Here is a 14,165-nt window from a genome sequence, read left to right on the forward strand (position 1 = left end):
GAATAGGTATCGTATTGCAGAATGATCGGTGTAAACTATGGTTTTGGAAAGAACTAGGTATGATCTAAATTTTTCAAAGGAAAATACAACTGCTAGTAACTCTTTTTCAGTTGTGGTATAATTCTCCTGTGCATCGTTAAGAGTTTTACTGACATAGTAAATTGGGTGAAAGTGTTTTTCTTTGCGTTGTCCGAGTACGGCTCCAACTACAAAGTCACTTGCATCGCACATGATTTCGAATGGAAGGGTCCAGTCGGGTGTGGACATGATTGGTGCGTTGACAAGTTTTTCTTTTAGTGTATTGAATGACTCAACACATTCCTCAGAGAAGACGAATGGTGCGTCTTTCTCTAGAAGTTTGGTCATAGGTCTTGAGATTTTTGAGAAGTCTTTTATGAAGCAGCGGTAGAAACCGGCGTGACCTAGAAAACTTCTAATGGCTTTGAAGTTGGTGGTGGGAGTTTGGATATGGTTTCTATTTTGGCCCTATCAACTTCTAGTCCGTTTTGAGAAATCTTGTGACCTAGAACAATGCCTTCCTTTACCATAAAGTGGCATTTTTCCCAGTTGAGCACTAGATTTACTTCTTCATACCTAGCTAGCAATTTGTCTAGGTTTTTCAGACAACGATCGAAGGAATCTCCAAAGACTGAGAAGTCGTCCATGAAAACTTCCATAGAGTTTTCGATCATTTCATAAAAGATGGCCACCATGCAGCGTTGGAAGGTGGCTGGAGCATTACATAATCCAAATGGCATTCTTCGGTAAGCGAAGGTTTCGTATGGACATGTAAAAGTAGTTTTCCCCTGATCTTCAGGAGCAATGGGAATCTGAAAGTATCCGGAAAATCCATCAAGAAAACAGTAGAACATTTTTCTCGATAATTTGATCTATGAAAGGAAGTGGAAAATGATCTTTTTTTATGGCATCATTAAGCTTCCGGTAATCGATGCAAACTCGCCAGCTTGTGATGGTCCTCATTGGTATTAGTTCGTCCTTGTCGTTTATTACGATTGTCATTCCTCCCTTCTTGGGTACTACCTGAACGGGACTAACCCAAGGTGAATCCGAGATCGGATAGATTAATCCGGCGTCAAGCAGTTTGATTACTTCCTTCTTCACCACCATGTTGGGGTTGAGACGTCTTTGATGTTGGACCACTGGTTTGTATTCTTCCTCCATGAGGATTTTGTGGGTACAAAATGAAGGACTGATGCCCTTGATATCCATGATCTTCCATGCGATAGCCTTCTTATGGTTTTTGAGAACCTTAAGAAGTTCGTCTTTCTCTTCTTTAGAAAGGTGAGATGAAATAATTACTAGGAGTTGAGAATCTTTCTCTAGAAAGGCGTATTCGAGATGTTTTGGTAGTTCTTTTAACTCTAAGGCTGGTGGTTCTTCGATTGATGGTTTTGATTTTTCATTGTTTTCAATGATTTCGTATATCGTTTCTGATTCTTCGTGGTAGTTGTTATTGAAATTTTCATTTTCTAAAATGGGTTTGATTAGTGTTTTGTCTAAGACTTGTGTTTCTAGGGGAGTATTGATGGATGAATCTCGCATATAGCAACTTCCGATGGAGTCTATGATATCAACACAGTATAAGGTGTCATCGTGTTGTTGCGGATATTTCATAGATTTTCCTATGTCAAAAGTGATTGCCTCGTCATTGACCCTAAGAGTGAGTTTGCTGGTGAAAACATCAATGATAGCCTTTGCGGTGGCTAAAAAGGGTCTTCCTAAAATTAGAGGTACGCTTTTGTCTTCCTCCATGTCTAGAATCACAAAATCTACTGGGAAAACGAACTTGTCAATTTTGACAAGCATGTTTTCAACAATGCCCCGAGGATATTTAACGGATCGGTTAGCTAACTAGATGCTCATGCGGGTGGGCTTTGGTTCTCATATCCCTAGTTTTGCAAAAACCGCATAAGGCATCAAATTAATACTAGCTCCTAGGTCAGCCAGGGCATTGCTAACAGATAAATTTCCTATGAGACAAGGGATAGTAAAGCTCCCTGGATCGGTCATCTTTGTCGGTAGCTTGCTTTGGAGGACAGCTGAACATTCTTCACTTAGGGTGACATGCGAGAGTTCCTCCAACTTCCTTTTGTTTGTCAGTACTTCTTTGAGAAACTTGGCGTATTTTGGCATTTGAGCGATAGCTTCGAAAAAAGGGATGTTGATATGGAGTTGCTTAAAAAGTTCTAGAAACTTCCCATACTGGGCTTCCAATCGCTCCTGCTTCAGTCTTCCAGGGAATGGAATAGGCGGAACATAGGTTCGGACTGGTTCCTTAGGCTGTACTGTGCTTATTGGGGTAAGTCTTTCCTGCGTTTCATCAGGAGACTTTTTCTCCAAAGTTGGTGGAACAACAGTGGTTGTACCACTCCTGAGTGTGACAGTGTTAGCGGTCGCATTCAGGTTGGTGATTGTATTGCTTGGAAGAGTGCCAGGTGGTCTTTCGGATAATTGTCGGGCAATTTATCCGATTTGGGTTTCTAGGTTCTGAAGCGATGCTTGTTGACTTTTGAGATCGGCTTCATGTTTTAATAATACTCCGCTGATATCAACAGCTCTTGAGTCGGCTTTCTTTTCAGCTTCATTTGTTTTGGTCATCAATTGAATTAGCGTTTCTTCGATCTTCGAGTAGCTTGGGTTTTGATGGCTACTAGAACTTTGATCTTGAAATTGAGGTTTAGGTTGGAAGTTTTGATTCATAGGTCTCTTTTCGAATTCGGATAAAGGTTGAGTGTGACCTCCGTCTTTCCAGCTGAAATTCGGGTGGTTTCTCCATCCTGGATTGTAGTTATTGCTGAAAGTGTTGTTCTGTCGAGCGATGAAATCGACTTCTTCCATGGCCATAATGACTTGTTTACAGTCACTCGTCTTATGACTTCCTCCACAAGTGTCACAGGTGAGCCTGGTTTTTGATAGTTCGGCTTGAAGTTGTTCGAATATTTTAGAAAGAGCTTCAAGCTGTGCTGTGACAAGAGTGTTGGAGTCAACGTGGTGTATTCCTTTATGGGTAGGTGTAGATCTTGGTGGGTTGTAAGCGAAACTCTTCTTTGTGGCTTTCTCCAGGACTTCAAATGCTTCGTTAGGTGATTTGGATCCCAGGTCTCCATCAGCGATCTGGTCGATGGCCTGTTTGTTTTGACTTGATTGTGCGTCAAAGAAAGTTTGTACTTGTAACCACACGCTCAGTCCATGATGTGGGCATTTTCTCAGAAGACTTTTGTATCTCTCCCATGCTGCGTGTAACGACTCATCATCATCGGTCAGGAATCCGGAAATGTTGGCTCGGTATTTGGCAGTTTTGTCAAACGGAAAATATTTGAGGAGAAACTGTTCAACCATCTGGTCCCAAGAGGTGATAGAACCAGAGGAAATAGATTCTATCCATTCTAGGGCTTGGCCCCTTAGAGAAAAGGGAAAGAGTTTGAGTTTGATTTGATCGTCTGAACAGTTTTGGATTTTAAAAGTTCCGCGGATTCGTAGAAATCAAGATATGTTAGAAAGAGGATCTTCGTTGAGGAGACCATGAAATTGAACTGAATTTTCTACCATATGAATGGTGCTAGATTTGATTTCGAAATTTTCGGTAATTTCGGGTGGAGCCACTCCATTGCCATAGCCTTCGAGAGATGGCTTGGCATACTGGCTCATGTTCGGCTCATTGTTCTGGGCCGCCATCATTTCTTCGGTTTGATTTTCTCCTGATGCGGTGGCGTCTACTGATTCGTCTTTGATTGCTTCTGCGGCGGAAAGTATTTGAGGAGAAATTATTCAACCATCTGGTCCCATTTGGTGTTGGAGCCATAAGGAAGAGATTCTATCCATTCTAAGGCTTGTCCCCTGATGCGTGCGTGCTAGTGGTATTAAAATTATGAAAGGTTGGATAATTAGCTTTTGCACAAGATCGTGTTTTAAATTTATAAAAGTGATTTCTACAAAGACTAAACACACACACAAAATAGGCAAGTGTACCTATCGTATATGTAGAATAGTATTGGTAAGAACCAAGTATCGATCCATGGACACAAAGGTTTCTAATAATAAATCGTTGTTTTACATTAGTCGGAGGTTTTAATCATTTTGGGGTTGATTTTTAAACTTTTTATAAAATATAAATACTTATATATATAATATATAGGTGACCGAGAAAAGAGATTCTAAACGAGTTGTTCAATTATGCGAAGGTTACCATCTAAGATCAAGAATCCACTCCATTTTAGCATTGATAATTAATATGTAGACATGTGATAAACTTGTCGTAGCAATATATGATAGATAGCTCCTTAAGCCTTAAGTGAGCATCTTCGGCACTAAGGAGATGGTATGCGCATTTTAAAGTCCACCCTTTCCTAATGTCATACCATCTCAATGATGTCGATTTGAGTTGACAAGTAGTTTCGTAAAGTAGAAAGATTAGGATTGACTTCGATTTCTCAAATACCAATTCTAACAACTTCGGGTGGTTGTAGCTCATCACACAACCTCCCCTTGGTTGATTTATGTAGGTTATAATTACACATTCCGTTAACATATGGTTTCTTTAACTAATTTGATATCCTAAGCAAAGCCATTTTCGGATTACCAAGGTTTAGAAAAATACACCATAACTTATATCTCATCATTTCTAAGTACAATATAAGGATCCATGTTTCGATAATGTATCAAAGTATTTCTATCTTTCAAGAACATGAATCGATCATGAACGATTGCCAAAGATATTGACAACCACCAACTTTGATTTAGTGATTTAAGATGGTGAAACATTTCTCATCAAAAGATAATTGTAATATAACCATGTACTTTACTAGACTGCATCACATGTCTTGGTTAATTATCAAGTAAAACAAAGCTTCTTCATAGATTTTAGATGGTAAAAGGAGTTTAGCTCATAATGAGCATAGTGATAAACATTAAAATGATTGATAATAACAAATACATGATTAAACTTGTAACAATCTAACCAAATGTAGATGAATCCTTCTTCTTAATGATGGTAATGATGGTTGATGATGATGATGATTAATGGTGATGACCTCCAAACCTTCAAACTCTTCACTAGATCTTCAAAGTGAGTGTTAGTGTGTGTTTTTATAAGTGAAAACCGGAGAGAATTCTTTTCAAGAAACACTCTTCAAATGGCACAAGAGCCACTATTTATAGGCAATCTGGATGGTGAGGCACGGCCCCGTGCTTGATGAGCACGCCCCCGTGCATTTTTATGACATGTGCCAGATTTGTTTTGTCTTTTCTGTGACGTGGCCACGGCCCCGTGGTTGGTTGGCACGGCCCCGTGATTTTTAGTTACATGTGCTCAATTCTTCTTTGTCTTTTCTGTGTTCTCGTCCACGGCCCCGTGCTTTTGCTTCCAGATTTTGTCTTTTCTTATGTCAGAAGCATGGGGGCGTGTTTCTTGAGGCATAGGGGCGTGTTTCTTTGTTTTCTTGTGTTTTCTTCTGTTTTTCTTCATCTTTTTGCTTGTTTCTTTGTTTGAGGCTTGGTTTCACCTGAAATTATGTTTTATTATGATAAGTGGTCTTTTATACTATGTTATTGGATAGAAATTGCAGTTTTTAAAGATTATTTGATGCCGAAAAGATGTATATTTATATGTACATCATCCCCTTAGAGAGAAAGGAAAGAGTTTGATTTTGATCTGATCTTTCGAACAGTTTTGAGTTTTAAAGGTTCCGCAGATTCGTCAATATCTAGATATATCAGAAAGAGGGTCTTCGTCGAGGAGATCATGTAATTGAACTGAATTTTCCACCATATGAACGGTGCTTGATTTGATTTCAAAATTTTCGGTAATTTCGGGTGGAGCAACTCCATTAACGTAGCCTTCGAGGGTTGGCTTGAAATACCGGCTCAATATTGGTTCATTGTTTGGTGCTGCCATCATTTCTTCGGCTTGATTTTCTTCTGATGTCGTGGCATCTACTGATTCATCTTTGATTGTTTCAGCGGTTTATGTTGCTCATTTGCGTAATCATCGGCGAAAAATTTGGTCGGGTTCAGAAATTGGAGAAACAAGATCAGGTCCGTATGTAGAGATTAGTTAAAGTTAAAGTTAAAATCAAATATAAACTAGTTAAATTATAATTAAAGTAAAGATTAGTTAAAGTTAAACTAAAATAAGAAAAATCTAATTTAACGGTTATTAAAAAGAAAATACAATAAAAGTTAAAAATTTATACAATTATAAACAATGATTAAATTAAAACTTAGAGCGTTCTTAAAAATATACTATGCCCCCAGCAACGGCACTAAAAAGTTGATGTGATGCGTTTGAGTGGTAAAAAATTAGAGATTTAGCTTTGCACAGGATCGTGTTTTAAATATATAAAAGTGATTTTTACTAAGACCAAACACACACAAAATAGGCAAGTGTACATATCGTATATGTAGAATAGTATTGGTAAAAACCAAGTATCGATCCTGAACACATATATTTCTAATAATAAATCTATGTTTTAATCCGGTCAAAGAGTTTTGTCATTTTGAGGTGATTTTAAACTTTAATAGAATAACTTTTATATATATATATAGGTGAACAAGAAGAGAAATTCTAAATGAGTAGTTCAATTATACAAAGGTTACCATCTAAGATCAAGAATCCACTCCATTCTTCCTAGATGATTATAACATAAATATGGGATAAACTTACCTTAATAATGTTTGATAGAATAGCCCATCATTTCTAAGTGAACATATTCTATGACATAAAAGGAAGTAGAATACATATTTTCAAGTCCACACTTGCTTAATTTCATGTCTACCACGAGAATGTCAGTTTAAGTAGGCAAGTAGTTTAGTAAAGTAGAAAGATTAGGATTGACTTCAATTTCTCAAATACCAATTCTAACAACTTCGGGTTGTTATAGTTCATCACACAACCTTCCCATGGTTTATTTAAGTAGGTTATAGTTACACATTCCTTTAACATACGAATTCTTTAACTAGCATGATAACCTAAGCAATCATGTGAACAATGTTATTTTAGAATTATCAAAACTAGAGAAATAGATCATAGTTTATATCTCATCATTTCTAAGTATAATATAAGGATTCATGTTTATCTTGGATAAGTTATCAAAGTATTCTTTTTAACATTTCTAGTCTCCAATAACATGAGTTAACCATGAATGATTGTTAATCATCAACCTTGATTTGTTAGGTTAAAGTGATAAAACATTTTTCATCAATGGATAATTGAAAAATAACCATGTACTTTACTAAACTAAATCACATATTTAATATAATCATCAAGTAAAACAAAGCGTTTTCATAGAAATTAGATGGTAAATGGAGTTTAGCTTATAATAATCATGGTTATTAACATCAAAAGAGATGAAGATAACAAACACATGAACAAACTAGAACAATCTAACCAAATATGGATGAATCTTCCTTCTTCAATGGTGATGAATGATAATGATGATGATAATGGATGATGGTGATGATAACCTCCAAGCCTTCAAACTCTCCACAAAACCTTCAATATGGGTGTAAAGTGGGTGGTCTTATAATAGAAACTCGTATAGAACTCAATTCAAGCACACCCTTTTGAATGCAACGTGCACCTCTATTTATAGGTTGTCTGGAAGATCAGGCATAGCCCGTGCTCCATGAGGCACGACCTCGTGTCCAGCTGCCACTCGCATTTAATGCTCTGTCAGATCATACATGCTGACTCACCATGGGGGCGTGCTTCATGAGGCGCGGCCCCGTGTTTTTGGGTGTCTGTTATATTTTCTTTTGTCTTTTCTGAAAGGTGACCACGGCCCCGTGTTCTCTGAAGCACATCCCCGTGTCCATCTGTCCAGCATTTTGTCTTTTCTTGCATTTTGCACAGGAAAGCATGGGGGCGTGTCCCATGAAGCATGGGGCCGTGTTTTGATGTTTTCTTGGGTTTTCGTTGATTTTTCTTTGGCTTTTCATTCGTTTCTTCATTTGGGGCTTGGATTCACCTGAAAATACATTTTAACATGATAAGTAGTTATCTGAACTATATTATTTGATAGAAGTTGCATTTTTTAGAGATTATTTGGTGCTAAAAATATGTATATTTTTATATACATAAAATACCCGAACCCGACCCAAGACAGAATTGCCCAAAAACTAAGGACCGAAACTAACTTGTACAATGTAGGGTCGGTCCAGGATCGGGTAAACTCGGGTCGGTTCTTCGGTTAATTTTGAGCATACCCAAAATCTGCTCACCCTAGTTGGAACTGCCAAGCCGGAAAGTTGTTTTTGCTACAAACGCCTTGCTGGATCTGAGCAATTATTATAGCAAATTTGAACCAACAATGGGAGTGTTAAAAGAGTCCTGGTGTTTTTCCGGCTACTAATTCGTTTTTCTAGCGACAGATCAACGGCAATGAATTCGTTATTAATTTCATCATCAATCTACTCATTTTGATCCTTTACAAAAGATGTAAGTTTTTAATCACAATATATAATAAACGAACACGAGTTTTGGAACTCCGACAAGCTGAGCACCTTCAAAACATCATATTTTGGGTAGTTAAGATATGCTTATTGATCGTTTTTTGTGTTGGTAATCAAAGTGTTACCGATTGAAACCATTGCAAGGTATGGGGCTTGTCCCACATCGGTTGTATGGCAATTGATATGGGGTTTATAAGCCAAATGGGTTCCCTCACTCATCAGACTAGTCTTTTGGGTTGAGTTCTTCTGTTTGGCTTGTTACATTGGTATTAATTTTTATATTAATGAAACGTTGAATGAATTATCTACTTAATTTTTATATTTATTCGTTTATGTTCATTTGTTATAATTTGGATATTATTTTGTGAAACTTTTCATTTAAGTTAAACTTAAAAGAAAAAATGAATTGTGTAACTAAATCCATACTGAGAAATTAAATTTGGGTATGATTACGGGGTTTGTTTTAAATTTTATGTTTCTAATATTGATATATTTTATTGTAATTTAATTTTATTTATTGTAAGGAAATTAATAATATACTTAGGGTTTGATGAAAAAAGGGTTTCACAAATAAATGAGACGTTATAACCCGTTTAAAAGCTATCTGGGTTTGATGAGACTCATGACCCACTAATTTTTTTTACTATAAAATTGTTTCATTATTATAAATAATATCTTTTTAAAAAAAATTGATATTAATTTTTACTATATCCCTATTTTATAGGATTTTTATATCAAATATTTGGTGAAATTAATTTTTAATATAACAAGATATTATAACCCGTTTAATGGCTATATGGGTTTGGTGAGACCCATGCCCGTGAATTCAGGTCAAATGCATAAGAAACCATCATTTACAAATAAAGCAATCTGGTGGCTTGAGAAAAAATATGGGGGTTTTCATTTATATATTTAAGATATATTAATAAAGATAATCTAAATCTTTAAAACAAATTTGTGTGGCTTTCAAATGGCAAACTGATCTGACACTTTTAACCAACTTTTATTTTTAATTTGACCCATTTTGAAATAGAACCATAATCGACATGATAATAAGGAATGAACCGAAATAATCGGGGAATAAGTTTATGACATGAACATAATACAAATTCTCTTCGAGTTTGACGCGCCAACCCACAAAACGACCCGTTTAGGACCCCTAGGAAATAGTCTAAGCAAACAAATAATGGATAAAACTTACAAGGCAGATACATGTATTAAAGATGATAAAGTATCGGGTAAGCTTCCAGTATAGTTATTATCTGCAAGAAAACTGCTAAACATAAAGAAAAAAAAAACTTGTTAGGCAACACAAATCTAAATTCTTACATATTTGTGATGTTAACAGGGAAAGATACCATAATGCAACCTCCAATGACATTATTGCACAAATATCTACAAAACATATAAACCAAAATTGATATTCAGTAACTCCTGTTGTCACATTCAAGTTAGGTCACCATTTTCTAGATTCATTTTCAAGTTCAAATCTATTTTGAAGTAGTGACCATAAGCAAGCTATAATTGTTCCATTATACACATTTAACACACCCTGCATAAATCAAATCAGAATTTTGAAGACTACATCATCCAATTCTTTGATATCCTATCCATATGGGTGCCCCGTCCTCTCTAATGGATCGTAAAAGGAGTTTAGTGAGAGGTGGGATTTTGAGAGTAAGGATAGGCTAATCAGAAGATACGTGACATAAGAAAGCTTTTATTTATTAAATAGTATTGATGAGTTACCTTACTCATCAGACAAGTCTTTTGGGCTAAGTTCTTCTGTTTGGCTTGGTAAGGCCCCGATCCCGGAGCCCTACTTTGGCGTTGGATTTACTTATAAACACAGTTCTAAATATCAGAGTGAATTAAAACTTTCGTGGAATAAAATTAAAAGTCAACCATACATTACATAAGTCTCAAATTAAAATAATATAAAACATGTCTTTTTAGTTCAAACATTAACAACTGAGTCTTCAGATGCCAGCTTCTTTATTCGTCTGCCATGTGTCCCCCGTCAAGCCAGCTGTCTCATCCTACTCACCTACGTGCATACTAAAAGTCAGCTACGCTGAGTGAGTTCTAGTTAATCAGGCAACATACAATACATTAACATACTTACATATATACGTATCCGAAGATACATATTACGTACTTAGCATGTTACCTTTCTTTCATTCGTACATATACTATCTTTCTTTCTTCCATACTTTCATACATTCATTCATTCATACATTCTTTCATACCATCATACTTTCATACTTTCATAATATGTACATATTTATCTTTACCATCTCAAATATTTGTAGGATTGATGTGCGAAAATATATATATAAATAAAACACGAATCGCAACTCAGCTTTAAAAAACCAAACAACATATCCTAGTTCACAGAAACGGCAAGCGTACCGGTCGCGTATAGCAAAGAAAAGGAAAGTCCGGATATTGAACTCGAAGACACGTGAGAACGGCCAAGATTATAAACCCTAATCCAAGTCCAACCTTAATATTTCTAATTGATTTTATTATTATTTTTTTATTTTATTTTAATTAACTTAACTAACTTACTTAACTTAACGGACGTAACTGGAAAACTTAATGAAACTTAACGGTGTTTTAACGAATACGGAGAAACGACTACCTAGGCAAGAATCCTATTGACAGTTCAACGGCTAACGTAATTAACTAATCACACAACAACGGGATCTTAAAATAATCAACTAAGGCTCATTAAAGTTCGCTAGATCACCTCTCGGTCTCACCCACAAACCCTCACAAATCTAAGAAGATTGAATAAATGCACCAGGATAAAGATTACTAAGGTACCCTAATGACGCATCTCCTCTCGGACTCAACGACACAAAACCCGCTAAAAATTGGTACTAACAATTCTAGGGTTAAAGGGGTAAGAAAATATAAATCGATCTAAGACACTTATTTGCACGCAAAACTAAACCGGACAAGACCAAAACTCGCTCTCGCGCAATTCTAACCTAACCGAATAAAGAAGCGAGACAAACCGACTCCCTATTAACTCCAGGTCGCAAGGAAGGTGAACCTATTGAATTTTAATAATTAATCACACTAAAATCCCTATGGTAGTACTAACCACAAATAGATCCAAAAACACCAAGTCTATGGCCTAAACGTATGACCCTAACTGAATGACACACAATCAATCAATCAAAGTAATACACAGAATCACAAGCAATAATTATATAAAAACAATATTTTAACACATCAAAGATTAAATTAAATAAAGCTTTTCAATAATAATATGTCGTGTAATTAATCAAAGCCAAATAAACTGTCAAACAATGTCCATAATCATCTCAACCTAGGTAGTACAAAAGATTTAGCCAATAATCATAACCAACAAAAACTTAACATATTCAAAAGCCATAATCATCATATCAAGAAATATAGAGATGAACTTATAAAATAAATAATCCAAACCACTTTGAAGAAAAATAATGTTCCCTATTGCGGTTTATGTGCCTGACTCCCCTTGGCTCTCAAAACCGTCAAAAATAATGTTTTCTTTTTGGTGTGTTGTCCGATCGGACCAATGCAAGGGTTTAAGTTACTTTAGTTTTTTTTATTGTTCTCTTTCCACAAAACGTTGACCACCACCCAACAATACTTGAGATTATATATTTTTTTTATTTGATTTCTCCCCTGGACGCAAGCTAGGACCAAAGAACAAGGAATTGGTTTGTTTTTGTGTTGTTTTCTTTCTAGCTGCCGATCCACAATTATAATGAGGTAGGGTTTCTTTATTTTATGTTAATATATATATATATATATATATATATATATATATATATATATATATATAATGCATGGAAGGCTTCACAAAAATGGGCTCGGGCCAGGCTTTACCTTGATTCTTCAAGATTTGATCAAAAATGCCCTTTAAGTCTTGCAAAAAATCGGTTCTTTTTCTCTTTAAAACCCGCAACATACGATAGATAAATAACTTTGTAAGATCATGTCAAAACAAATTAATAAACATTAAATATTAGATATAAAAGTGACTAAATCAATGATAAAAGCTGTGGAAAACAAGTGTGTTTTACAACACATCAAGGGTTCGATCCGTTTCTTCTCTATCTCAGATATTATTTGGGTTGGTCCCTTTCTTCTCTATCTCAGATATTTTTAGGGTCTGGTCCCTTTCTTCTCTATCTCATATATTATAAGGGTCTGGTCTCTTCTATCTACACAATCATACATACACTTCTAACACGTACATTCTATTTATATACATTTATACATATTCTTAACCATTCATATATCATTCATACATAAAACTCACATTTCCCGGCGATACGTGCAATATCCGAAGATCGTTCACGTACCGAAAAGCATCGTTCATAACCTCAATCATTATCACATAAATCATATAAGGCATACACTTACCACTTAGGGTAAGTGTATTAACTAATCACATCGAGTATGCACACAGCCCCGAAAACACAATAAGAAATGGGGCTAGACACTTACTTGCGTCCTGTTACGTTCACCGTTAATGGTTATTCATTTCTTTAGCTGTGCGCGACTAACTGTATAACAATTACACGTATCATTTAACTATCACTACCCATATCGTGTTTCTAGTTTTACTATAACCCTCAACAAACGGGGGTCTGGGGGCAGTGCCCCTGGCAGCGGAGTTCTAGGGGCGGCAGCCCCTAGCGGGGTCCAAGGGGCAGAGCCCCTGGCTGGGGTTAAGCTGACCTTAACACAATTTTCATTAGAATTATATTTTCATTAGAATTGTATTTCCATTAACTGCCTTAACACAATTTTCATTATAATTCTTAATTTATTATTTTATTTGCTAACTTAAAAAGTTTGAGGGCTTCTTTGTAATTAATCTATTTTATCCTAAGTCCAGTGACCTTTCTGTCATTCTTTCAAACTCTAATTCGTTATACAGTTCCAAACGAATGGGGCTCATTCGTTGACTCTTAGCGTGTGTGTTCTTTCATAACGAATGGACTCATTCGTTACTTTATAATGAATGGACCTTTATAACGAATGAACTTCTATAACGAATGAACCTTCTAACGAATGAGGGTTCATTCGTCATCTCTCTGTAATGAATGGGCTAACGAATGTATCTCATTCGTTACCCTTCCTTAACGAATGGGCATAGAGAATGATCCTAGCGAATGAGGGGTCATTCGTTAACTTCGTAACGAATTGAACTAGGGTTTTGACATTTCGTCAGACGTCACATCAGGACATTCCCTGATGTGACATTACCTCCGGCGCCGCCCTTCGACGCCGCCATTGCCGGAAAAACGGGATCTCGCCGAAAAGTGAGATCTCACTCGTTTTTCCACCGTTTTTCACCGTTTTTCGTCCCGTTTGATCCGAGTCCAAGCTAGGGTGACCCCTAAGCTCGTATTTTCATCGGTTTATACCCGGTTCCATCCGGATCTCGTGACTTTAACGGTTGAGGGTGTCGGTTCATCATTTCGCGACTAGATTTAGGGGGTTTGGATCCATATAAGGTCATAACATCATTACCTCGGATCGATGCTCGGTTTTCCTTCTTGGTTCGGCTAGAGAAATAGAGAAAGAGTTTAAGTGTGTGTTTTGGGTGGTGTAAAGAATGAGTGGAAATAGATGGATTATGAGATAATTATGGTATTTATATCATGGATCATGGGCTTAAGCCCATG

The sequence above is a fragment of the Bidens hawaiensis genome, unplaced genomic scaffold (genome assembly GCF_021521415.1).
Source record: "Bidens hawaiensis isolate Kalapana, Puna unplaced genomic scaffold, B.hawaiensis_p1.1 tig00017464_1, whole genome shotgun sequence".
Lineage (NCBI taxonomy): Eukaryota > Viridiplantae > Streptophyta > Magnoliopsida > Asterales > Asteraceae > Bidens > Bidens hawaiensis.